Source organism: Tamandua tetradactyla, chromosome 18, assembly GCF_023851605.1.
Source record: "Tamandua tetradactyla isolate mTamTet1 chromosome 18, mTamTet1.pri, whole genome shotgun sequence".
NCBI lineage: Eukaryota > Metazoa > Chordata > Mammalia > Pilosa > Myrmecophagidae > Tamandua > Tamandua tetradactyla.
Window position 1 is genome coordinate 870,501 of NC_135344.1, and position 25,568 is coordinate 896,068.

Genomic DNA, 25,568 nt, shown 5'->3' on the forward strand with positions numbered 1-25,568 from the left:
ATTTCTCAGATCTGTATATTTTTCCATTTTTCTTTTTTATATACTTTAGTTTACTCTTCAATTCAATGCCCTCATCCATATCTCCTTTTCCTGCGTATTTTTTCAGCCAGCAGCAATCCCTTTAGCATTTCTTGTAGCACTGGTCTCTTTTTTACAAATTCTCTCAGAAATTTAAAATGTCTGTGAAAATTTTAATCTCTCCCTTAGTTTTGGAGGACAATTTGGCTTGTACAAAATTCTTGGCTGGAAGTCTTTCTCTTTCAGGATCTCAAGCATATGACACCATTGCCTTCTTATCTCAATAGTGCCAGTGGGGTAGTCTGAATGCAGTCTTATGTGGTTTCTCTTACATGCAGTAGATTGTTTTTCTCTTACTGCATTTTCTGCTTCTCATCAAAATTGGACAGACTGATCAGTATGTGTCTTGGGGAAGACCTATTTGGGTTTATTCTATTTGGAGTTCATTGAGCTTCTTTGATTCACATATTTATGTCCTTTATGTCTATTTGTAACCTATGACATTTTTCCCCATTACATCCTCAATTAATTTTTCTAGCCCTTCACTCTTCTCTTCTCCCTCTGGAACACTAATGATTCCTTTATTTGTGCACTTTGTTTCATTCATCATTTCTCTGAGATCCAATTCAAATTTTTCCATCTTTTTGGCCATTTACTCTTTTGTGTGCTTAAAATCAGCTGTCCTGTCCTCTAGTTCACTCTTTCTTCTTCTGCCTCTTCAGGTCTGCTTTTGTGTGCCCCTAATATATTTTTGATTTGGTCTAATAGCATCTTTAATCTCTGTGATTAACTGCTGTTTTCCTATTTGTTATTTCAAATTCTACTTTATGCTTTTCTAGTGTCTTCTTGATCTCTTTTATGTCATTAGCCACCCCTTTGATTTCATTTAGCAGAGTTATGATTATCTTTGATTAGTTCTTTCAATGCCTTTGTATCCTCTGGTGTTCTAATTCACTTATTAAGCTGGGCTGCACTTGTCTATCTCTTGATATTCTTAGTGATCTTCTGTGTGTTTGAGGCACGTACATATCTTGATAAGGTTACCTTGGGTTTCCTTCAATCCTCTAAAATTTTTATGTGTTGAATGGATGTGGAACAGGATGCAGGGTGTGTGGTAGGGCACAAAAGTGATAGGTTGCGGGGCAGGTATAAGGAACAGGTTTGGGATGTGATGCTGGTGCCTGTGAGTGTGCAATACAGGGCCTCTGTGTTTCTTTTTAAATACTTCTTACTTAATATATGTTGCTGATTCATTACTGTTGTATTCATGGCCAACAGCCCAATAACTCATGCCCAGATGAAGCTAATTTAAGATATGTATTTTCTCTGTAAAGCACATCACAGCATTCTTGAACTTAAAAAACAATGGACAGGGTGAGCAATGGTGGCTCAGTGGCAGAGTTCTCTCCTGCCATGCTGGGGACCTGGGTTTTATTCTCAGAGCCTGCTCATGCAAAAAAAAAAAAAAAACAATGGACAGGGGGAGACTCCCAGGAAGATGGCTGACAAGAATAGCTCAAGATTAGCCCTGCTCCAAGGAAAAGTTAGAGAAAAGACAGGAAGGTGATTGAGGTGGCAATTTCAGAGTGTGGCTGACCTGGAAGAGTATTCTGCAACACATGCAGCAGCCATGGTTGCAGAGGCTGAGGGACTGAGAAGCAGAAAGCTGGAGCTTGCATGAAGGCATGGAGGCATGGAGCCGGCAGGAGTACAGGGACAGGAAAACAGGACTAGGAAGTAAGCCAGGCCATGTTTCTTGGGTGTGCTACACTCACCAGTGCAGCCCTGTGACAGGCTCATCCCACACATCACACACCTTAACCCTGTCACTTGCTCCCATTCCCCATGTTCCAGGCACCCCCATGTTCCAGGCACCCCCATACCCCCAGCCCCCAGTGTACATACCTGTCCCACATCCGTACCCACAAGTGCAGCCCAATCCACCTGTCCTGCACCCTCCAGAGCACTACCTCCCCCTCTCTGTTCCCTGCAGGCTGTTGTCAGTGCATAAAGGTTGCTGGCACTAGCCCCCATATCTAGGCTACACTTGCCCAATGCACATAGTGTTGCACAGCCTCATCCTGCCATCCCTGAGCTCAGCACATCCTTTTCAGCACTTCCAGGCCCATGCATGTGCATGGGCCCCCAATCACATCATTTTGCTCTGGGCAACACACTTTATAGCAGTCCTAGAACCATGCATACACATAGACCTCAGACTCACTTCCCAACTTTGAGAAAATTCCAACCTGTGCAGCTGGGTCACATCTGCCCCCAATCTATGAAGGCATAATGCCAACCTCCTGCCATAGCTCTATGCATGTGCACAAACACCTCATGCCTTAGAACAGCAGATAACATGATTACACCCTCCAGATCAGTGCAATTGCACAGCTACATCATCCCTGGCTGCTGGGTGCCCATGTTCACGAGCATTAGCCTAATATCCTCAACCTGCACCCATATATGCCCTGAAATAAATCACCATGCTCTGCTCACAGCTGTACAGCCATCCCACATACACAAGGCCTTAGACTACTGAAAGAAATCAACTAACAAAGTAAATCAGTCAAGATATTTATATGCCATGAAGACAGTAGAAGATAACTAAGCATATCACAGTGGAGACAGATATTGCCATGCCTAATGACCAAATTAAAACACAGAGGAGATACAGACATTGGAACAACTAATCAAAGATGTTCATATAAATCTACTTAATAAAATAAGTGGGATGTCAAATGGCATAAAGGCAATCAAGAAGACAGTTGAAGAGCACAAAGAGGAATTTGAAAGAATAAATAGAAAAATAGTGAAAATCACAGAGATTAAAGACTTTGTTGACCAAATAAAAAACATACTAGAGGCACAAAACACCAGATCTGTAGAGACAGAAGAAAGAATAAGTGATGCAGGGAACAAGATAATTGACTTTGAAGACTCAAAACAGCAAATGGCAAAAAAAAGATGGAAAAAATTGAATGGGAACTCAGGGAAATGACAGACAAAACAAAGCATACAAATACAAGAATCATTGGTGTCCCAGAAGGAGAAGAGAGGAGTAAAGGGCCAGGAAGAGTAGTTGAGGATATAATAGGGGAAAATTTCCCAACCCTCATAAAGGACATAAATAAACAAGTCAAAGAAGCCCAAAGAAGCCCAAACAGAATAAATCCAAATAGGTCTTCCTAAAGGTATGTACTAATCGGTCTGTCAAATGTTGAAAAGAAGCAGAAAGCCCTGAAAGCAGCAAGAAAAAAGCAATCTACTACATACAAAGGAAATCAAATAATACTGAGTTCAAACTATTCAATTAGCACCCTAGAGGTGAGAAGGCAGTGGTATGATATATTCAAATCCTAAAAGAGAAAGAATTCCAGCCAAGAATTCTGTACTCCACCAAATTGTTGTTCAAAGTTGAGGGAGAGATTAAATTTTTCACAGGCAAAGAATTCCTGAAAGAATTTGTCAACAACAGACCAGCCCTACAAGAAATACTAAAAGAGTTCTGCTGGCTGAAGAAAACAGACAAGAGAGGGAGATCTGGAGGAGGGCACAGAATTGAAGAATACCAGTAAGTGTAATTTAAATAGTACAAAAAGAAAGAGAGAAAAGAATATATAGATCTGACAAATAAAATGAAAAAAATAAAGTGTTGGAATCAAGAAATGTCTTTTCAGTAATAACTTTGAAGGTTAATGGACTAAACTTACCAATTAAAAGATACAGATTGACAGAATGGATTAAGAAACATAATCCAGCTATATGCTGCTTAGAAGAGACTCATCTTAGACACAGGATACAAATAGATTGAAAGCAAAAGGATGGTAAGTGATTTTCCACACAAGTTGTAATCAAAAGAAAGCAGGAGTAGTTATACTAATATAGGACAAAATAGACTTTAAAAGTAAAGACATCATAAGAGACAAGGAAGGACACTATATGCTAATCAAAGTGTCAATTTGCCAAGAAGATATAACAACCATAAATGTTTATGCTCCCAATCAAGGGGCTCCAAAGTACATGAGACAGACAGCAAAACTGAAGGGAGTGATAGATGCTTTAACAATAATAGTAGGAGACTAGAATACACCACTCACCTCTATAGAGAGAAGAATCAGACAAAAGATCAACAAGGAAACAGAGAAATTAAATACCTTGATAAATTAATTAGACCTAGCAGATATATATAGGTTATTGCACCCTAAAGCACAAGATTATACATTCTGCTCTAGTATTCTGGAACATTCTCCAGGATAGATCATATGCTGGGGCACAAAACTGGTCTCTATCAATTTAAAAATGTTGAAATTATTCAAAGCACTTTCTCTGATTAGAAAGGTATGAAGTTGGATCTCAATAACCACCAAAGAATGAGAATGTTCATGAATATATGAAGATTAAATAACAGTCTTAAACAACCAATGGGTCAAAGAGGAAATTGCTAGAGAAATAAGTAGCTATCTGGAGATGAATGAAAATGAGAATACAATTTATCAGAACTTACGGGATGCAGCAAAGGCTGTGCTGAAAGGGAAATTTATTGCCTTAAATTCCTATATCAAAAAAAACAAAAAACAAAGAAAGAGTGAAAATTGAGGCCTTAACAGCAAACCTGGAGGAATTTGAGAAAGAACAGCAAATGAACCCCAAAGCAAATAGGAGAAAAAAAACAACAAAGATTAAAGCAGAGATAAATGAATAAGAGAACAAAAGAACATAGAAAGAATCAATAAAATCAAAGGCTGGTTCTTTGAGAAAATCAATAAAATTTTTAGGCCACTAGCATGACTGACAAAGAGAGGATGCAAATAAACAAAATCAGAAATGAGAAGGGGTGCATTATCACAGACCCTGAAGAAATAAAAGAAATCATAAGAGGATACTATGGACAACTATAAGCCAGCAAACTAGACAACTTAGATGAAAGGGACAAATTCCTGGAGACACACAAACAAGCTACACTGACCCAGGAAGAAATGAGAGATCTCATCAAACTAAGCACAAGTAAAGAGATTCAATCAGTCATCAAAAATCTTCCTACAAAGAAAAGCCCAAGGCCAGATGGCTTCACAGGGGAATTGTATCAAACATTCCAGAAAGAAATAACACCAATCCTGCTCAAACTTCTCCAAAAATCTGAGGAGAAAGAAACTCTAACTAACGCATTTTATAAAGCTAATATCATGTTAATACCAAAACCAGGTAAAGATGCTATAAGAAATGAAAACTACTGGCCAATCTCGCTAATGAACATGGATGCAAAAATTCTCAATAAAATATTAGTAAATTGAATCCAACAGCACATTAAAAGAGTTATGCACCATGACCAAGTGGGGTTTATACCAGGAATGCAAGGATGTTTCAACACAAGAACATCAATTAATGTAATACAGCACATTAACAAATCAGAAGGGAAAAATCACATGATTATCTCGATTGATGCTGAAAAAGCATTTGACAGAATTCAGCATTTTTTACTGATAAAAGCACACAAAAAGATAAGAATCAAATGTAGCTACCTCAATATGATTAAGGAAATATATGAAAAACAGAGCCAGCATCATACTCAATGGAGAGATACTGAAAGCCTTCCCTCTAAGATCATGTACAAGACAAGAACTATGACACTATACTTGGAAGATCTTGAGAAATCTACAGCAAAGTACTTGAGCTAATAAACAAATTCAACAAGATGGCAGGATATAAAATTAACATGCAAAAATCAGTAGCATTTCTGTACACAAGGAATGACCTAGCTAGGTAGTCAGTTAAGGAAAAAATTCCATTCTAAATATCAACTAAAAGAATCAAATACTTAGGAATGAACTTAATTAGGGACATAAAGGACTTGCAAATCGAAAACTGCATAACATTGCTAAAAGAAATTTAAAAAGATCTAAATAGGTGGAAAGACATTCCCTGTTCAGGGATAAGAAGGCTAAATATAGTTAAGATGTTAATTCTACCCAAATTGTTCTACAGATTCAACAAAGCACCAATCAAAATTCCAACAATGTACTTCGAAGGTTTGGAAAATCTAGCTACCAAATTCATCTGGAAGGGAAAGAGACCCCAGAATAGCTAAAAGCATCCTAAAAAAGGAGAACAAACTGGGAGGATAAACACACCCTGACTTTAGAACCTATTATAAAGCCTTGGTGGTCAAAACACCATGGCAATGGCACAAAGACAGAAGCATTGACCAATGGAGTTGAATCAATAGTGCAGAAATAGACCACCAAATCTTTGGTCAACTGATTTTTGACAAGGTCCAAATGCTCTGCACTGGACAAAATAGTCTTTTCAATAATTGGGCATGGAAGAACAGGATACCAATAGCCAAGAAAATGAAAGAGGACCCCTATCTTACACCCTACACAAAAATTAACTCAAAGTGAATCATACACCTAAGTACAAGAACTAGCACCATAAAGCTTCTAGAAGAAAATTTAAGGAAACATCTTCAAGACTTAGTAATAGGAGGTAGCTTCCTAAACTTTACACCCAAAGCACAAGCAACAAAAGAAAAAAATAGATAAATGGGAACTCCTCAAAATGAATTCCTTCTGTACCTCAAAAAACTTTGTCAAAAAGGTGAAGAAGCAGTTAACTCAATGGGAGAAAATATTTGGAAATCACATATCAGGACAAGGTTTGATTTCCTGTATATACAAAGAAATTATACAACTCAATGAAAGAACAAACAATCTAATTATAAAATGGGCTAAAGATATGAATAGGCATTTTTCTAATGAGCAAATAAAGAAGGATCAAAAGCACATGAAGAGATCCTCATTTTCACTGGCTATAAGGGAAATGCAGATCAAGACTACATTGAGATACCACCTCACAACTTTAATGATGTATGCTAGCAAACAAACAGAAAACTATAAATATTGGAGAGGATGTGGAGAAACTGGGACACATGCTCTGTTTGGTGGGAATGTGTTTCTTCCTATTGAAATGGAGCTTGAAGGATATTAAGGAATGATGAGGAAGGAAGGAAGGAAGACAGATGGGTGGGAATGTGTTGCTTCCTATTGAAATGGAGCTCAAAGAATATTAAGGAATGATGGGAAAGGAAGGAAGGAAGGAAAGAAGGAGGGAGGGAGGAAAGGAAGGAAGGAAGAAAGAAAAAGAAAGAGAAAGAAAGACACAGACAGGTTCAGGGGGTCTGAAGCTTAACTTTAACAAACAACAGACAACTTTATTCTATCCAGATCCTGCTTGTATACTGCAGGGTGACAAAAGGCATGCATGCATTTCTTTAGGGAACAGAGCGCTTATCTTTCAGTGCTCTCTTCCTTCATACTTAACATAACCATTTGGGGTAAGCATTCTTTTCCTCCCAGACTGCTCTACATAACAATCTCCACAGTTTACTGCCACCATCCTGAGGCCAGCTGCTCCCGACAAATTCTGCAGGTCTTGTTTTAACCCTGGGCTCCTACAGGAATGTATAATGGTGCATCCACTATGGAAGACTGGCAGTTCCTTAGGAAGCTAAACATTGAGTTTCCTTATGACCCTACAATACCACTACTTGGTGTACACCCAGAAGAGCTGGAAGCAATGACACAGATGGACATTTGAACACCAATGCTCATAGCAGCATTATTCACAATCGCCAAAAGATGGAAGCAAGCCAAATGCCCATCAAAAGATGAGTGGATCAACAAATGTGGCATAAACTTATGATGGAATATTATGCAGCAGTAAGAAAAAATGGCATCCTGAAGCACATGACAAGATGGATAAGCCTTGAGGATGTAATGCTAAGTGAAATTAACCTGACACAAAAGGACAGATATTTTATGATTCCACTTTTATGAGCTACATAAAGGTATAATCAGAGACTTATAATACCAAATATAGGGGACTTAGAGATACATAGAAGCTAGAGATGGGTGAACTATTAGCTAATGAGGTTGAACTCAAATGTAAGGGAATAGATAGGAGTGAAGGTAATTCTCTAGTGGGTCTAGAATTATTATTACCATATTGAAAATGAACAAGATTGAGAGGAATTGTATAGACCTACATGTCCCACCAACTCACACTAGAAACATGAATGAGTTCCCATAAGAATTATTTCAAAGATATGATTCTTGTATAAAGAGTGTTTAAGTCCAGGGTACTGGGGGAAAACTGCTATTTCATGCTATGAGCTGTGTTTGAAAGGAAACCATCAACACTACCACAGCAACAGCAGAGGTAAATAATGGGGTGAGGGAAATGAGTTAAGAGGAAGTTTACATTTCCTATTTGGTGAGGGTGTGTTTATTGGTTTTCTTTCTTGGCAACAATGAAATTATCTAAATTTAAGAATTTTTGGGCCCTCTACATGATGCCTGATGAATGCAGGTGGCTGAAGGATGCACTGACAGAGAAATAGATTGGCAAATGATGGTATATACTTATAAATGAAGGTTGTGCTGCTACAAAAAGGAACAATGTTATGAGGCATGCATTGATGTGAATGAACATGTGGAACATTTGGTGAGACAAAATAAGCCAGAAATAAAAGAAGAATGGTATGGTCACCTTCAGAAAATGTTTATAAGAAAACAGAGGCCTAGATTGTAAACTTTTAGAGCAGACACATTAAGTCTGGAGTGGTGATTATTATTCCTGGATTTTGAGAGGCTGTTTTATATATAACCTAATATTTAGAGAGAAGAATGAAGCTTAACAGGTTAGGTTTAAAGTAATTCAGAACACAGGGGTAAGGAAGACATGTTCTATATTTTAGAACCACACATACTCTTTGAGACCAATGGAAGGATGGTTGATTTGTTCTGTAACTGAAATTTTCTGTAGTGCATAATCTAATACAACCTATCTGCATAGCTCATTTGAACAACTGAAATACAGGAAGCACAGAATAAGAAGGAAGTCCTTTAATCCTGTATAGATTATTATAATGTCTGGAAACATCCTAGAATATATTAAGCAGATAATCAAAAAGTATTGGCAAAGTCCTCTGAGGGAGAGGAGGAAGGCTATGGAGCTATTAAACCTTACCATCAGGGAATCCCCTGATACTATGTCCAACTTTAGGGATACCCAAATTAACAAGCTGAGCCTTCAGTCATGAGGCTTACTCTTGTAAAGCTTATGTAGGTAGCAGAGAAGCTACCCTATAGGCATGCCTAAGTGTTACTTCTGGAGGACATTGTTGTTGCTCAGATGTCTCTCTAATCCCAACTCTGCAAGTGAAATAATTGCCCTCCCCCCTACATGGGACATGACATCCAGGGGTAAAAGTCTCCTTAATGATATGGGAGAGGACTCCCAGGGATGAATCAAGACCTGGAACCATGGGATCAACAATTACATCCTCACCAAAAGGGGGAAAAGAAGTATAATTAATAAAATATTAGCAGCAGAGAGAGTTCAAATAGAGTCAAGAGGCTACTCTAGAGGTTGCTCTAATGCAAGCTTCAAGTAAACCTTGCTACCTATCATAATCTGCCAACCCTCAACCAGAGTCATTCTAGCCAATCCTAAAGAACACCTTGGGCAATATATAAGATTCCACAAGGGTTCCAGGCACTAGGTTAACTTTCCAGAAACCTACAACTTCCACATGAATCCCTTTTCCAGATAAGTCCTTAGACCTAGCCCAGCCTTTCCACGACATCAAATAGTTCCATTTCCCCACCCCATATTAGTGACAGACCCTTCCAATATAAAAAATTCAGAATTTCCATAGCTCAAACTACCCCAAAGAGAGGTATGGAAAGATCAAAGGTATTGGTGGAATTATACATAGAAGATAGACTTAACAAATGAATATGAATACGGACTCATTAAATTGATATCTCTTTTAGTCTCCAGTATTTTAGAGCAGCTAGAAATAAAAACCTGAAATTGTGAAATTGTAATCCTGTTGAAGTCTGAAACATGTTCTACAGCCAATTGTGGTGCTGTGCTTTGCAATTTATAGTGTTTTGTATATAAGTTGTTTTTCATTAAAAAAAGAAAAAAGTTGATTGTGGTGTTAAAAAAGTATTTAAGCCCTATAACCACCTATATTCTGGAGCAGCTAGAAGGAAAAATAAGAGGATCATATGGAAGCCCATGCATCCCTGGGATCTATCCTGTAGCTACTATTTGAAGAGTACTTTGAAAACTATTGCTTTTTATTTCTTTGCTTTGTATATATGTTATACTATTACAATAAAAAAGTTTAAAAAAAAGAAGAATGGACAGGGCGTGTGCTGGTTTGAAAGGTTGTATGTACCCTAGAAAAGCCATGTTTTAATCAAAATCCCATTTCATGAAAGGAGAGTAATCCCTATTCAATGCTGTATGTTTGAAACTGTAATCAGATCATCTCCCTGGAGATGTGATTTTATCAAGAGTGGTTGTCAAACTGGATTAGGTGATGTCATGTCTCCACCCATGTGGATGGGCCTTGAGAAGTTTCTGGAGTCCTATAAAAGAGGAAACATTTTGGAGAATGAAGCAGTTCAGAAAGAGCAGAGAATGCTGCAGCACCATGAAGCAGAGAGTCCACGAACCAGTGACCTTTAGAGATGAAGAAGGAAAATGCCTCCTGGAGAGCTTCATGAAACTGGAAGCTGGGAGAGGAAGCTAGCAGATGATGCTGTATTTGCCATGTGCCCTTCCAGCTGAGAGAGAAGCCCTGACTGTGTTTGCCATGTGCCTTCTTATTTGGGAGAAAAACCCTGAACTTCATCGGCCTTCTGGAACCAAGGTGTCTTTCCCTGGATGCCTTTGATTGGACATTTCTATAGACTTGTAACTAGAATATTTTCTCGGCCTTAGAACTGTAAACTAGCAACTTATTAGATTCCCCTTTTTAAAAGCCATTCCATTTCTGGTATATTGCATTCCAGCAGCTAGCAAACTAGAACACAGTGCATGGGTGGTAGAATGCTTGCCTTTCATGTGGGAGACCTGGGTTTGACTCCTGGACCATGCACCCCTGTTCTAGCTTGCTAGCTGCTTGAATGCAATATACCAGAAACAGAATGGCTTTTAAAAAGGGGAATTTAATGAGTTGCTAATTTACAATTCTAAGGCTGAGAAAGTGTTCCAATTAAAGCAAGCCTATAGAAATGTCCAATCAAAGGTATCCAGGGAATAATACCTTGGTTCAAGAAGACCAATGAAATTCAAGTTCTCTCTCTCATAAATGAAAACACATGGTGAACACAGTCATTGTTTCTCCTTCAGCTTGAAGGGTGCATGATGAGCACAGCATCATCTTCTAGCTTTCTCCCCTGGCTTCCTGTTTCATGAAGCTCCCTGGGAGGCATCTTCCTTCTTCATCTCCAAAGTGCTGGCTGATGGACTTTCTGCTTCATGGTGCTGCAGCATTCTCTGCTCTCTGTGAATCTCCTTCATTCTCCAAAATGTTTCCTCTTTTATAGGACTCCAGAAACCAATCAAAACCCACCCAAATGGGTGGAGACATACCTCCCCTAATCCAGTCTAACAATCATTCTTGATTGGGTTACATCTCCAGGGAGATTATCTAATTACAGATTCAAACATACACTATTGAATAGGGATTATTCTGCCATTATAAAATGGGATTTTGGTTAAAATATGGCTTTTCTAGGGTCCATATCTCCTTTCAAGCCAGTGCAACTCCCCCCCCAAAGAAAAATTGGACAGCACTTTAGCACTACTCTCTGAGGACATTTTAAACAGTGAAATAAACGAAAACCCTTTAAGTGAGAAAAATATACCACACAAATAACACATTTTTATGTTATGAGTACTGAAACGAGAAAGCAAAGTGTCAACTAGTTTGAGCACAGCTGTGATGTCCACATTGGAAAGTATGTTTTCTGTACTCTGTGTCTGCAAATCACTGAGAGTAACAGATGAATTCTAGTGAATAGACAGAGTTACAAATACAGAAACCATAAATAATAAAGTTGAAATAATATTATTCCCTATTCCTAACTTCTTTTGAGGCATTAATATATACTGCATTTCTCATCAAGCAGTACATATTTTTTTCTTTCCTTTTCTCTCAGCTACTTTTTCTCCTCTTCATTTGTCAATTTATTTTACTCTAACTTTCTATCTTTGGAAGGCATATTAGATTTGGCCCCTGTGCTGTGCTAGACTGTTGGCAGCTCTAGTAGTACTGCAAGTGTTCCCATCAGTCCTTTCCCATTCTTATAGGTTAGGGTTACATAGACACAGAACTAGTGAGCTATCTAGACTAAAAGGCCATACAGCTGCATTCACTAAGAACCCCAATTTTATCTTATGGGCTGAAGGCACAATCTACCCTGTCAGGCCCTTAGAAATCCTAACATAAATATATAAGTGTTTGGTTAGAATTTCTTTCTCTAAGTGGTCAACCCTGCCTAAAGCATCTTTTGCTGTATCCCCAGTCCTAGAAGCACTACATCATATAGGAAAAAGGAAAATTGTATTGATAAGTTAAATAATTTGTGATTATACCTACATCCTCCCAAACCTTCTCTTCCCAAAATTCTCCAGGAAAGCAGGAAAATCTCTCCAGTAAGGATATTCCCTTGCCCCCTTAATCTTGAAGGTAACATAAAAGCACGAATATCAGTCCTTCCTGTCCTTAAGTATCCACCTCCATTTTAGGAAATAAATTTCCACTAGATTCATGGACCCAGGTGGGTAAACCAAGAAATACAGCTGCCAGTTCAAATCACCCTCCCATCTTGGAAGAGAGTTGTTCTAATGGGCATGGGCATAGGCATATTTCACTTTAATGTGCTCCTTAAATTCTCATAGTGATTTTTATAAGGTTCCAACCCATGTGGGTGTCTATTTAATTGTCTAGATTTCCTTGGCACATTTCTCTGGAAATATGGCTAGGCCATTGATCACTGCCCCAAAACTGGTTAAAAAATCCAAATATAAAGGCTTCTATCATTATGTAATTCTTCCAACACTTTAAGGATACAACATGCAACTTGGCCCACTGGGCTGAAATGTTCTTACCTTTTTCAAATGGAATTTTTCCATCAGTCAGTTTTAAAGCAGTGATCTTCCAAACAGGAGGCTTCCATCTATAAACCAAGCAGCTGAATGTGGGTATTAGAGTTCTCCAGAAAACACAGGCTACAGATACACACACCCACACACAAATTTATTTGTATGTGTTTATTTATAGATATGCATATATGTACACAATACATAGTATAAATGTATGTGTATACATGTTCATATAAATATACACAAATATATACATATATACATAAATACATATATGCATGTACATGAAGAGATTCATTAGAGTATTTGGTTCCCACAGCTGTGGGGATTTTAAAATTTCCAAAGAAATTACTGTGAGATATAATTAATCCTCTATTTTCTAAGTGATTTCATTGTTATATTCTGATGCATTATTGAGAAATGAAAACTTACTTTCATAAGGTTGCCATCAGGGAAGCATTCCCAGGCTGCCATGGAGTATAGTAACCCCAGCAGGAATGTAGAAGAGTGTGTAGAGTTCTACAGTAGAAAAACCACTGTGATTAAAGGGATGAGTAAGCTTAAGGGGAAGTGAGATTGTAGGAGGTCATATAGATAGAGAATTTGAGAAAAGCCAACAGCTTAAAGTAAAAAATCAAAATGGGACATGGCTTAGACAATCTGTGTTAGGAGGAGGCAAGATTCCGCATTCATAGGACAAGTGAGTGCCAAAGGGGATCCAGACAGGATTAAGTTGAAATTCCATTTCAGTAATATGTAGACCAAGTCATTAATTTTTATCTCTGCCCCCTTTTATAGATAAGTAATGGAAATCAGTAGAAACACAATAGGTGAAGGTCTCAGCTAGTTGGGATGAAATCATGTGGGATTCCCTGTGAACATGTGAAGAGAGCTAATACTTTTTGAGAGCCTGCTGTTTTCTCAAAAGTGTACTATGTGCTTTATCCATGTTAGTTTATTTAATTCTCAGGTTTTTAATCACCAGTGAATAACCTGGAATCCAGAGAAGTTGCACATGTTGCCCATAGACAAATAATAGCTGATAAAATTGGAATTCAAACCCAAGAGTCCAAAACCCATGTATTTTTCCTTTATTTCTAATGGAGCTGATGGCAAAATGGCCCAGTAGCTGAAGTCCAAGGAGTTTTTTCTACACTTCCACCTAGAAGCTAAGGACAGATAAGTTTAATTCTGCATTTCACTGTCTCTGGAAAGGAGTTGAGTTTTTCAACATGTAATTTTTTCTGTTTGTTTCTTTCAATTAATCTAATGTTTCTGAAGTTCATCTGCAATGCAACAAATATCAATATTTCATTCATTCTCAGTGCTGAATGCTATACCAATATGTGGACAGAATGTTGACATTCATCTCTTGATGTGCATATGGGTTGTTTCCACTTTTTGGCTATTGTAAAGAGAGGTGGTAGAACAGGCATTTGTTTGAGTCCTGCTTACAATCTCTTTGGTATGCATCTAGAATAGGGGTCACTGGATCTTATTATATAAAAATTTTAAGGAACCACCAAGGTGTTTTCCACAGAAGATATGCCATTTTAGGTTCATAATAGCAATATATAGGGGTTTCACTTTCTCAATGGCCTCTCCAATAGATATTATTATTACCATTTACTTATTATTATTATTATTATTATTATTATTATTATTATTACATCCTAAATGTTTTAAAGTACTATCTTATTCTGGTTTTGATTTTCATTTCCCTAATAATGATGATTATTAATAATGATAATGAACAGTTTTCTTCAGGTAATTTTGTCCATTTAAGTATTTGCTTGGAGAAATGTGTATTCAAGTTTGTTTGTCTTTTATATGTAGAGGTGTAAGAGTTTGTTATAAGTTTTGGACTTAGATCTTTATCATGTATATGACTTGTAAGTATATTCTCCAAATCTGAATGTTGATTTTTGTCTACCTGGATGGACTCCTCCCTTTTATTAGAGAAGTTGTGGTTTTATAGAGCAATCATAAATAAGATATAGGATTCCTATACAATTTCCTAACACCAAACTCTTGCCTTGGTGTGAACATTTGTTACAATTGATGAAAGCAATTTTTATATTTGCAAATTTGACAATATTTATCTTTGTAACAATTGATGAAAAATTATTAAAATGGTACTATTAGCTACCATCTGTTGTTTATATTAGGTGTATTATTCCTTATAAATAATACCTTCTTTTAATATCGTGTATTTGTTACAATCCATTAAAGAATATTTTTATTCTTGTATTATTAATTATAGTCCATCATCTATAATAGGGTTCACTGTGTTATACATTCTTATGCTTTATGTTTTAATTTTGATTCTAGCAGTATATACAACCTAAAGGTTCCCCCTTTTAGTGGTATTCACTTATATAATTTGGTGCTGTTAATTGCACTTGCAATAATTTGCAACCATTACGCCATCCATTTCCATTGCTCTACAAACAACTCAATCAGAAACTCTTTCCAAATCACCCTCCAAACCCAATGTATTTCTGGGTAAACTATAATAGATTCTAACTTTACAAATGTGCTTATTATTCTAAGTTCATTGAGTGAAGTCATACAATATTTTTCCTTTTTTTGTCTGACTCACTTCACTCAGCATATTGTCCTCAAGGTTCTCCCATGTTGCTGTATGCAACAGGACTTCATACCATTGTAAAAGTGAATAATATTCCATTGGATGCATATACCACATCATATTTTATCCTTTCATCAACTGATGATCATGCAGATTCCTTACATCTTTTGACAATTGTGAATAAAGCCACTATGAATATTGGTGCACAGATATCTGTTCAAGTCCTTGCTTTCAGTTCTTCTGGGTAAATACCTAGGAGCTGGATTGCTGGTTTATATAATAATTCTATCCTTAGCTTTCTGAGGAACAGCCAAAATATCTTCCATATTAGCTGCATCATTTTACATTCCCAACAAAAATGAATGTGTTCCTATTTCATTATATCCTCTCTAACACTTGTAGTTTTCTTTTATTTATTGTAGCCATTGTACTAGGTGTGAAATTGTATCTCATTTTGGTTTGCATTTCATTGATAGCTAGTGATGTTGAACATCTTTTCTTGTGCTTTACAGCCATTTGTGTATCTTCTTCATATAAATGTCTGTTCAGTTCTTTAGCTAATTTTTTATTGGGTTGCTTGTTTTTATTTATCTTTGAGTTATAGAATTTCTTTATATTCTGGATAGTCAACCCACATTGGATATGTGGTTTACAAATATTTTCTAACATTGAGTGGGTTGTCTTTTACTTTGGTGACAAAGTCCTTTGAGGCATAAAGTTTTTAATTTTGAGGAGGTACCATTTATCCAATTTTTTTCTTTCCATGCTTGTGCTTTGAGGGAACAGTCAAAGAAATTATTACCTGACACAAGATCCTGAATGTACACACCTACATTTTCTTCTAGGGATTTTATAGTTCAGGTTCTCATATTTAGGTCTTTGGTTTATTTTGCATGAATTTTTGTATGTATGGTGAGATGGGGGTCACCATTCAGTCTTGTACTAATGGATATGAAATTCTCCTAGCAATTCTTCAAGAAATTATTCTTTCCCTATTGAGTGAACTTGGCAGTCATGTCAAAGTAAATTGGCCATAAATCTGAGGGTCTATTTGTGAAGTGTCAATAAAATTCAATTGATCAATATATTTGTTCTTGGGCCAGTACCATGCTAATTTGACCACTGTAGCTTTCTAATATGTTTTAATATCAGGAAATGTGAATCCTCTGACTTTATTATTCATTTTGAAAATTTTTGGCTATTCAGGGAGCCTTACTGCTGGAGCCCAGACCAAGTTCATGCAAACCATGAGCTGGTGCTGCTGTGAGATCCAAAAAGATGAAAGGCACAGTGGTAGATATTGATTTTTTACACTTATGAACAGGAGAGATTCTCCAGTGTTGGCCAGTCTGAAGGGATAGTGCCCCACAGTGGCCAAGATGCAAGGACAATATATAAATATGATTTTGAGACCATGGCATTCCATACAGTATGAACATAATGGGTCTCTAGTATTATCATTAAGAAAGATTAAGACCTTATATTTTACTATGATTAATGTTTTAAGTCTAAGATACAATCACTGCTATTTTGCATCCATGATCACACTATTTTACCTTTGGGAAGTTTAATTACGTTCTTGACCTTCATCATGCCTGGTTAAGCAGATGTTACCTACAAAGGGTCTTGTTCCTTTTGAGGAGCATACCCAGGCCCTGGGGTGTCAAAACTCACACCCTTAAAACATTTTTTTGGCCATAGGACAGTCATTGCACGCATATATCATGACACTATTATAAAGGACAACAGAATCATAATAATCCAACATATAGGGCTGATGATCCTACAAAGAAATGCTGCCCAAGCTGAATAAGAGAATAAAACTGAGATAGAAAAGGAGTCAGTGGACAATTGATCTCCATACTATGTATTCTGTGCTTGCATGTGATTTAAGGTTTGTGTAATTTCTTTATTTAACTGGTCAGGAATATATATATATATATATATATATAACACTGTATATTTATAAGGGCCCAGGCTTTGCCTTGTGCCACAGTTAAAATATCTAAAGCTGTTCTACTTTGTAAGACTACTTTCTGTAATTCAGTGGTCTCATCATTCAACAATGATATTGTGAAATTATATCCATTAGGTGCATGAATTGTATTATTAGCTAAAGCTGTTATATGCTTTTTAGAAACCATTATAGCTTCCACTGGGCAAGAACAGAAAAGGGAGAAAGCCACCATGGGGTATAGCTCACTCAATATTTATATTTAAAACTATTTTGCAATTGCTGGGAGTGTATTGTAAAGAATCATAGAAGTAGCAGGGGCACATTAGGACTTGATATAGCCTTTTAACACATTGCTGTAGGGATTTCTAATAATCTTTCAACTGTTTCTTTAAGAGGCCATTCATCCTTTCTATAAGGCCTGCATCTGTGGGTTTGTACAGTATATGAAATGTCCACATTACATCATGGTCCATAGTCTATGATTGGGCCATTTGTCCAGTGAAAGGGGTTCCCCAATCACTATTTGTGTAGGTATTCCATAGAGGGCACTTATCCTTTTTAGGAAGTGTATGATTGCTCACTGAATAGCTTACCCCACAGAAAAACTGACAGAAGTCCCATGGCAGAATCTGTTGTGGCAAAGTATACCTTGCCCTTTCTGGAGCAGCAGGGGGTGATAGAGTTTAAATGTCAGCTAGTCATTGGAGCTTGTGGTCATCTGACTTTTACTATATGGTGGGGCAATCAGTGTAGTCTTCACAGGGAGCATGACTGGCACTCCCATGTGATGATTATAAGTTGCTGGTGCATGATAGGTAGGTGGAATTGCTTAGTTTTCATCACTGACTGGTATCCCAGATGTCTTGCCACATTTCTTATCCCCATATTGGGTGACCTATGACTGCTCATTTTTCTTGTTTCCAGGTTACCATCCAGTTCACAAGTTCTTCCTAGATAACGCAATTCTCAGTACAGACAGGTAGCATATCTTCAGGTTCATGCACTATAACCATCCACATGACTCTTAATTCTGCCCATTGACTGCTTTGCATAGCACCCGTCTCCCATCATATAGTGTCAGTACTGGGTTGTACCACAGCTGTCTATGTGGGAGGCTGCCTGCTAGCAGATCCATCAGGATACCTAGAGGACTCAGGAATTGTTCCTGTGTCCTCTTGAGTAGGTAGTTCAACAGCTAGTTCAGATGTGACAATATCTGTTGTTGAATCTTCTATATATGATGCTGATCCTAAAGTTTTGTACATATTGGCAATAAGAGGTTAGGTATTGAAAACACTGTGCTGCAACAAGAAATCTTTCTACTTTGTTAAGATACTGAACTGTGCACTGGCAGAGTGTGCCTTTTTTATTGTGTCTGCAATCCACCCCTGTAAAGTGAAGGCAGTCCTCATGGTGATAGGACACAGATCTTCCACTTGTAGTAGAGCAGTATATGCAGCACACAATTGCTTTTCTAAGGGGCAATATCTTAATCATGCCCCTTTCCATAATTGTGGCCAAAACCCTAGGAGCACTTGTTTAGAATGTTGCCTTCACCACAGACCCCACCCAAAGGCAATGTCAGTGCCAGATACATCCAATTCACAGGATAAATCAGGATCTACTTCTCTTTGTGCTTGTGCCTGCTCTAGTGCCCTTTCTGTTTTCAAAAGCAGTTTGCTGGAAGTCATCCCATTCCCAAGTGTAACCTTTTTGAATTAGTATGTACAACCGTATGAATATTTGAAATAAATGGACATGAAAATTCTCAATATCCAAGCAGTCCTAGAAAGGTCATTGATTGCTTTGGCATATGTATTTTAGGAAGATGTTGCACCTTATTAATTACCACAGAAGGAATAGTTTTTTTCTTACCTGATCATACAATACCCCATAATTTGACAGAACAGCCAGGGCCTTATAGTTTGACACATTGATTTTCCATCCCCAACTCTCTAAATGGGATACTAAGGGTTATGACATGCCTTCTGGTTCTAAAAGAGAATCATTAGGTTATGTAATATCATAAATATAATCAAATGAAGTCACAAATTTGGATTTCCCCTGATTGGCCAAGTTTTTTGCCATTAGGCTATAGCAAATGGTCAGGCTATATAAATAGCCTCCTGGAGCATGGCGAAAGTCCTCTGTTGTCCTTCCCAGGTGAAGACAAATGCAAGTTGACTTGATTGACCTAAGGGAATATTGGATAATGCATTAAATAAATTGAAACCAAATGATAATGACATAAGTGAGTGCTACTTTCTTATAATAAGGATGCAATGTTTGAAACTGCTGCAAACAAAGGTGGCAATACTTTATTTAATTTGTGATAGCCCACTGTCATGTGTTAGATTCTGTCAGGTTTCTGTACTGGTTACTGAAGGCTATTACAAGGGCTGTGATTTGGTACTAATATCCCCACTCTTTCTACATTTATAATGGTCACAAAAATCTCTTCATGTCTCCCTAGTAGCTTATATTATTCCATGGCTATAGTCCTCCAAGATTGTGATACTTTTACAGGGGACTATTTTACCTGCCTCTTTAAGACCACTTTCTCTACTCTAAACAGGACACAGAGTTTTCCTCTGGTAGTTTGCAATATGGAATTTAATAAAAAATCAATTCCTAATACATATTTGGGCATGGCAAAAATATAATTAATTTAGATAAAACATCGTTTGTTTTTTTATCTGTGGCTTTTAGTTCTGCCCTCATAACAATTAGTTCAGTTCACCTTTGCTTACATGAGGCATCATTAGGGCTTTCATGTTCTTGGGGAGTCTTTTCCACTGCTGTCCCTCTTCTTTTCCAGGAATTGCTCTGATTTATTCAGGTCTGCCATGGCTTGAGCAGCTATTGATGCAGGTTTTCTTACTAGAGTATTCAAAATGAACATAAAGTGTACATAAAAATGATTAGGAGCAGTGTGCAGGATAGTGTCTTCCATTCCCACAAAGTTCTCAACTTTATTGTCTGTTTCATCCCAAGACCCCACAGAACATCTTACAGTCCATCCATAGATCGCTGATGTTGAGTAGTGTGTGGTGTATCTCCTTCATTGTTCCGGGTAGTCTTGCATGCAATTATTAACCAAGCTAATGAAGGTACCATTTTTCAGTGATTTAGGTAGCATGTAGGCACTGGCAGATGGATGGGAGCATTGTAAAGATGTTAGTTTACTCACTTCCATCCCAGTTTATTTTTTTTAATTTTTTTAATGAGAAATGTTCATGCACATACATTCTATATATGGTATACAATCAATGACTCACAATATCATTACATAGTTGTGTATTCATCATGATCTTTTTTAGAACATTTGCATCACTCCAGAAAAAGAAATAGAAAGGAAAAAGAAAAAATGCATATATGCTATACACCTTACCCCTTCTTCTCATTGACCACTCGTGTTTCCATCTACCAAATTTATTTTACCCATTGTCCCCCTATTGTTTATTTATTTATTTATTTTTATTTATTTTTTGCCCCTTAGTACATACTCTGGGAAAAAGGAACAACAGACACAAAATGTTCACAATCACACAGTCCTATTGTAAATGTTGTATCTTTACACAATCCTCTTTATGAACCTAGGCTACTGGACCACAGTTCAAGAATTTCAGGTCCTGAGTGGGGAAAATTCAACTTCCCCATTTAGAGAATTCCTGATATTCTCACAAGCAGTGGGGACAACCAAATCCATAGGCCAAGCCCTCAATCTTGGGGTTTGTCCCTATGAAATTATCCCCACAAAGGATAGGCTAAGCCTACTTAAAATTAGGCCTAAGAGTCACCCCCAGATAACCCATTTTGTTGCTCAGATGTGGCCTCTCTCTCTCTCCTTCAGCCAACATGACAAGTGAACTCACTGCCCTTCCCCTCTACACCCAACACAACTCTCAGGGGTGTGAAACTCCCAGGCAGTATGGGACAGAAATCCTAGAATGAGCTGGGACACAGCATCAAGGGATTGAGAAAACCTTCTTGACCAAGAGAGAGAAGAGAGAAATGAGGCAAAATAAAGTTTCAGTGGCTGAGAGATTTCAAGCAGAACTGAGAGGTTATCCTGGAGGTTATTCTTATGCATTATGTAGCTATGCCCTTTAGAGTTTAAGTTGTTTTAGAGTGACTAGAGGGAAGTGCCTGAAACAGTAGAGCTGTGTTCCAGTAACCATGTTTCTTGAAGATGATTGTATAATGATATAGCTTTCATATGTGACTGTATGATTGTGAAAACCTTGTGTCTGATGCTCCTTATATCTATAGTATGGACAGATGAGTTAAAAATATGGATAAGAAATAAACAAATAATAGGGAGAGGAAAAATCAAAATAAATTGAGTAGATTGAAATACTAATGGTCAATGAAAGGGAGTGGTAAGGGATATGGCATGTATGAGTTTTTCTTTCTTTTGCTGGGGAGATACTAATCAAAAAATGATCATGGTGATGAATACACAACTATGTGATGATATTGTGAGCCATTGATTGTAGCCATGTCAAGAATGTTTTACGTCAAGAATTTTTTTGACATTTTTTCATTGTTTATAATAAAATATAAAAAAAGAATTTCAGGTACTCCCTTCTAGCCACTCCAATATACCATAAACTGAAATGGGATATCTATATAATGTATAAGAATAACCTCCTGGATAATCTATCAACTCTGTTTGAAATCTCTCAGCCACTTAAACTTTATTTTGTCTCATTTCTCTCTTTTCCCTTTTCATCAAGAAGGCTTTCACAATCTCCTGATGCCGGGGCCTGGCTTATCCCAGGCTTTCTGCCCCACATTGCCATGGGGATGTTACACCCTTGGGAGTCATGTCCATGTAGGAGGGAGGACAGTGATTTCACCTACTGAGTTGACTTAGAGAAAGAAGTCACATCTGAGCAACAGAAACACTTCTCTGGGGGTGACTCAGGCATAGTTTTAAGTAGTTTTAGCCTATCCTTTGCAGGAATAACTTTCGTAGGGATGAACCCCAAGATTAAGGGTTTGGTCTGTTGATTTGGTTGTACCCACTGCTTGTGAGAGAAATTCTATAAGTGGGGAAGTTGAATATTTCCTCTTCTCTCCCCTTTTCCCCAAGGGGACTTTGCAAATACTTCTTTATTCACTGCCCAAATCACTCTAGAATTTATCGGGGCATCACACTAACCTGGAAAAACCAACAAAACCTCACACCTTATTCAAGATTCCTTGTACTTATGGTGTTCAACTAAACTGAACATACAAATTAAATTAGGAAATGCACTACCAAAAATATAGCTTTCCATCATATAGACATCTCTCCCTTTAGTCTTACTCAGAAGTTGAAGTTTTAAAATACAGATGATATCACACTTTATCCTGTATTCTGATCTACCTTAGTCCTATGCAGATAAACTTCATTCATATCTCTACTCGATGTCTGACCAGTTTTTCAACTTTTTAAACAGTTCCCATATGTGGTACTTCTGACTTTCAAGGCTTCAGAGCTCTAACTGAGTCTCAGGTATCACATAAATACTCAATGTTTCTGGAAAAGACCCATGGTATATACAAACAGCTCAGTATCTCAGAATTTAGAACTGTTACACCTCATGTATATATGTGACTGCTGTAGGAGCTTAGAATCTAGGGCCCTTTATAAAAAGCCTCAACCTGATAATCTATGCTGTTAACTTTAGTTCAAATAATTTTTATATGATTGTTAGTCCATAAGATTGAAGCATGATAGCATTTGTCTTTTTGTTCCTGATCATTCAACATATAACTCTTAAGGTTGATCACCTATTTGCACACCTTACAACTACATTCCTTCTTGCAGACACTCAGTAGTCCATTGTATGTGTGCACCATAGTTCTCCTTTCCATTCCTTGATCATTGTACCCTCAGGCCACCTCTATTCATTGTGGATTGGGAACACTGCTGCCAGAAACACCAGTGTACAAATATCCATTCATGTCTGCACACTTGCTTCCTCCATGTACATACTGAGCAATGGGATCTCAGGATCCTATGGCAAACCCACCCCTAGCCTCCTGTGGAAACACCACTCTGCCCTCCAAGGGCTGCACCTCTCATTTCCCTACTGACAGTGAATAGGAACATTTATTTTGCAATATTTTCTCCAGTGTTTCTCTCTGTTAATTTTTAAACAGTTTAATCCACACATCATACAATACAGCCTAAGTATACATGTTGGATTTCAGACTAAGAGCAAAAGGAACTTTTGATACAGAGCTCCCTCAGTCTCCCCATCAGCATCCTTGGCAGGTCCAAGGAACCAGATATGAACCAATTGCCATACTAGCCAGTATTGTATATTCCAGACAACACTGCTGATAACACTCTCTCATAAGAATAACTCAGCGATCTATCATACCCTAAGTCAACAAGCCCCATCCAATCAAGGGACAACACATCACCTGGTGGGCAGCCTCCCTTCCTGGCATCACTTTCCCTTTAAAACACAGCTCCCAAAACAAAGACCAGGAGCCATACTCTTTTTATTCCTGCTGACTCCTCAGGTGGGAGCCAAATTCAGGCTCCTACCTCATTTCTTATTTTCTCTCTCTTACTTGCTTCCTCCATACTTGATTCCTTCAATAAATCTGTTAATCTTTGACTAGTTGTCTAATGTGGAATCCTTAATGACCCTGTGCCTAACATTTGGTTCTGTGACTTGAATCAGAGGTCAGACTGAGGCTTAGCTTTCCAGCCCCTTGGGACTACAGGAACAGCCTCCCAGTCACTCTGTTCCCCCAACCAGCACAGTTGTATGTAGGCTTCTAAGCAATTTATAGCTTGAGTTCACCAGCTCAGACCATCTAGACATGATGCTGGCTCACTTCCACGGCAATCAAGCATCTGCAACTAATTAAGCCCTAGGTAAGTGACACTTTCTGCACAGATCCTCCCCTTCAGTGTTTTGTTTGGTGTTCTTAATGAGCTCTATTTAAACTACTTAAAGTTTAATCTTATTATTACTGCAAACAAAGGAGAACATTAAAAACTCCCTCTGGAATTTCCCTCCTACCCCTGGAATTTCCCTAAAACAAAAAAGCTGGCAGGAAACTGCCTCTGAAAAAAGCAACAACCTTTTCCAATGGGCTTAATCACAACTTTTAATAAAACAAATCCAATAATTGAAAATATTTTTTTTTAAAGCATGGAAACTTTCAGGGTTCCATGGCCCTTACCTAAAACTTTCAAACCCAAAAGGCATGTTGTCTTCATGTCTGTGCAACCAATTAAAAAATTTTCCTAAATTTAAACTTGGGATAAATTCAATGAGCTCAGTATAGTTTCCAGAACATAATAGTCAATGTACTTTTAAAATTCTTCATAATCTTAAAGTATTACAAAAAACAATGGAGGAAGTTAAATAATAAATCTTTAAATTAAACAAATGCAATTTTGTTATGCTTAAATGTTCTGCTTAAGTTTAAATAAGCTTACTAATAAATAATATTGTGGGTACAGTCTCAAAATTCCTCGTAGGGATAACCTAACAAGTTGCCTAAACTAAGCAATGCACCTGGTAATAATAAAGCTTATAGAAAATATAATAAAATTAAAAATACACTAATGTTTCAAGGAAGTGCATATTAACGTTTCAAATGTACATTAACTAAAGCATTTTAAATATTTGGCATTGTTCTAGCAAATTTAATTTTGTATTGTATGTGGTTAAATGTTTGCTTGAAGTAATGGGTTGAGTACGAAGGATATAAAGGATATGTTTTTATTAAAAAAAACAAACAAAGAAAGAAAGAAGTTTTGCCCTAAGATAATGTGGATGGCTATTGCAGAATGAGGAGGATGTAGAACAAAACCTAAATGAAATAGTAAAGTTGCTAAGGGTTTGTGGAAAGGAAGGTTATGATCAGGGTCAGGGAAAATTTAATGGGTGTATCTATAAAATTAAAAAATAAATAACTTAAATATTAAGTAATAAACTGAGGCAAAACTAAAATTTGTTTTCTCTCTGTTAAAGTAACAAAGTTTTCTTGGACTATTGGCCTGTTTTAATAAAAAGTCAT

General features: G+C 37.3%; 2 long non-coding RNA genes across 12 annotated transcripts in view; one reads left to right on the top strand and one right to left on the bottom strand.

Annotated features, from left to right (window-relative positions):
• The window catches only part of LOC143661903 (uncharacterized), a 115,427-nt gene that overhangs the window by 19,647 nt on the left and 70,212 nt on the right, over positions 1–25,568 (top strand). The window lies entirely within an intron of this gene.
• LOC143661904 (uncharacterized) overlaps positions 15,414–25,568 on the bottom strand; it is a 125,908-nt gene continuing 115,753 nt past the window's right edge. The window contains exons 7-8 of the long non-coding RNA XR_013164946.1: positions 20,272–20,411; positions 15,414–19,725 (exon numbers count right to left, since the gene is read on the bottom strand). This is a non-coding gene — a long non-coding RNA (uncharacterized LOC143661904). The remainder of the gene's footprint in view (positions 19,726–20,271; positions 20,412–25,568) is intronic.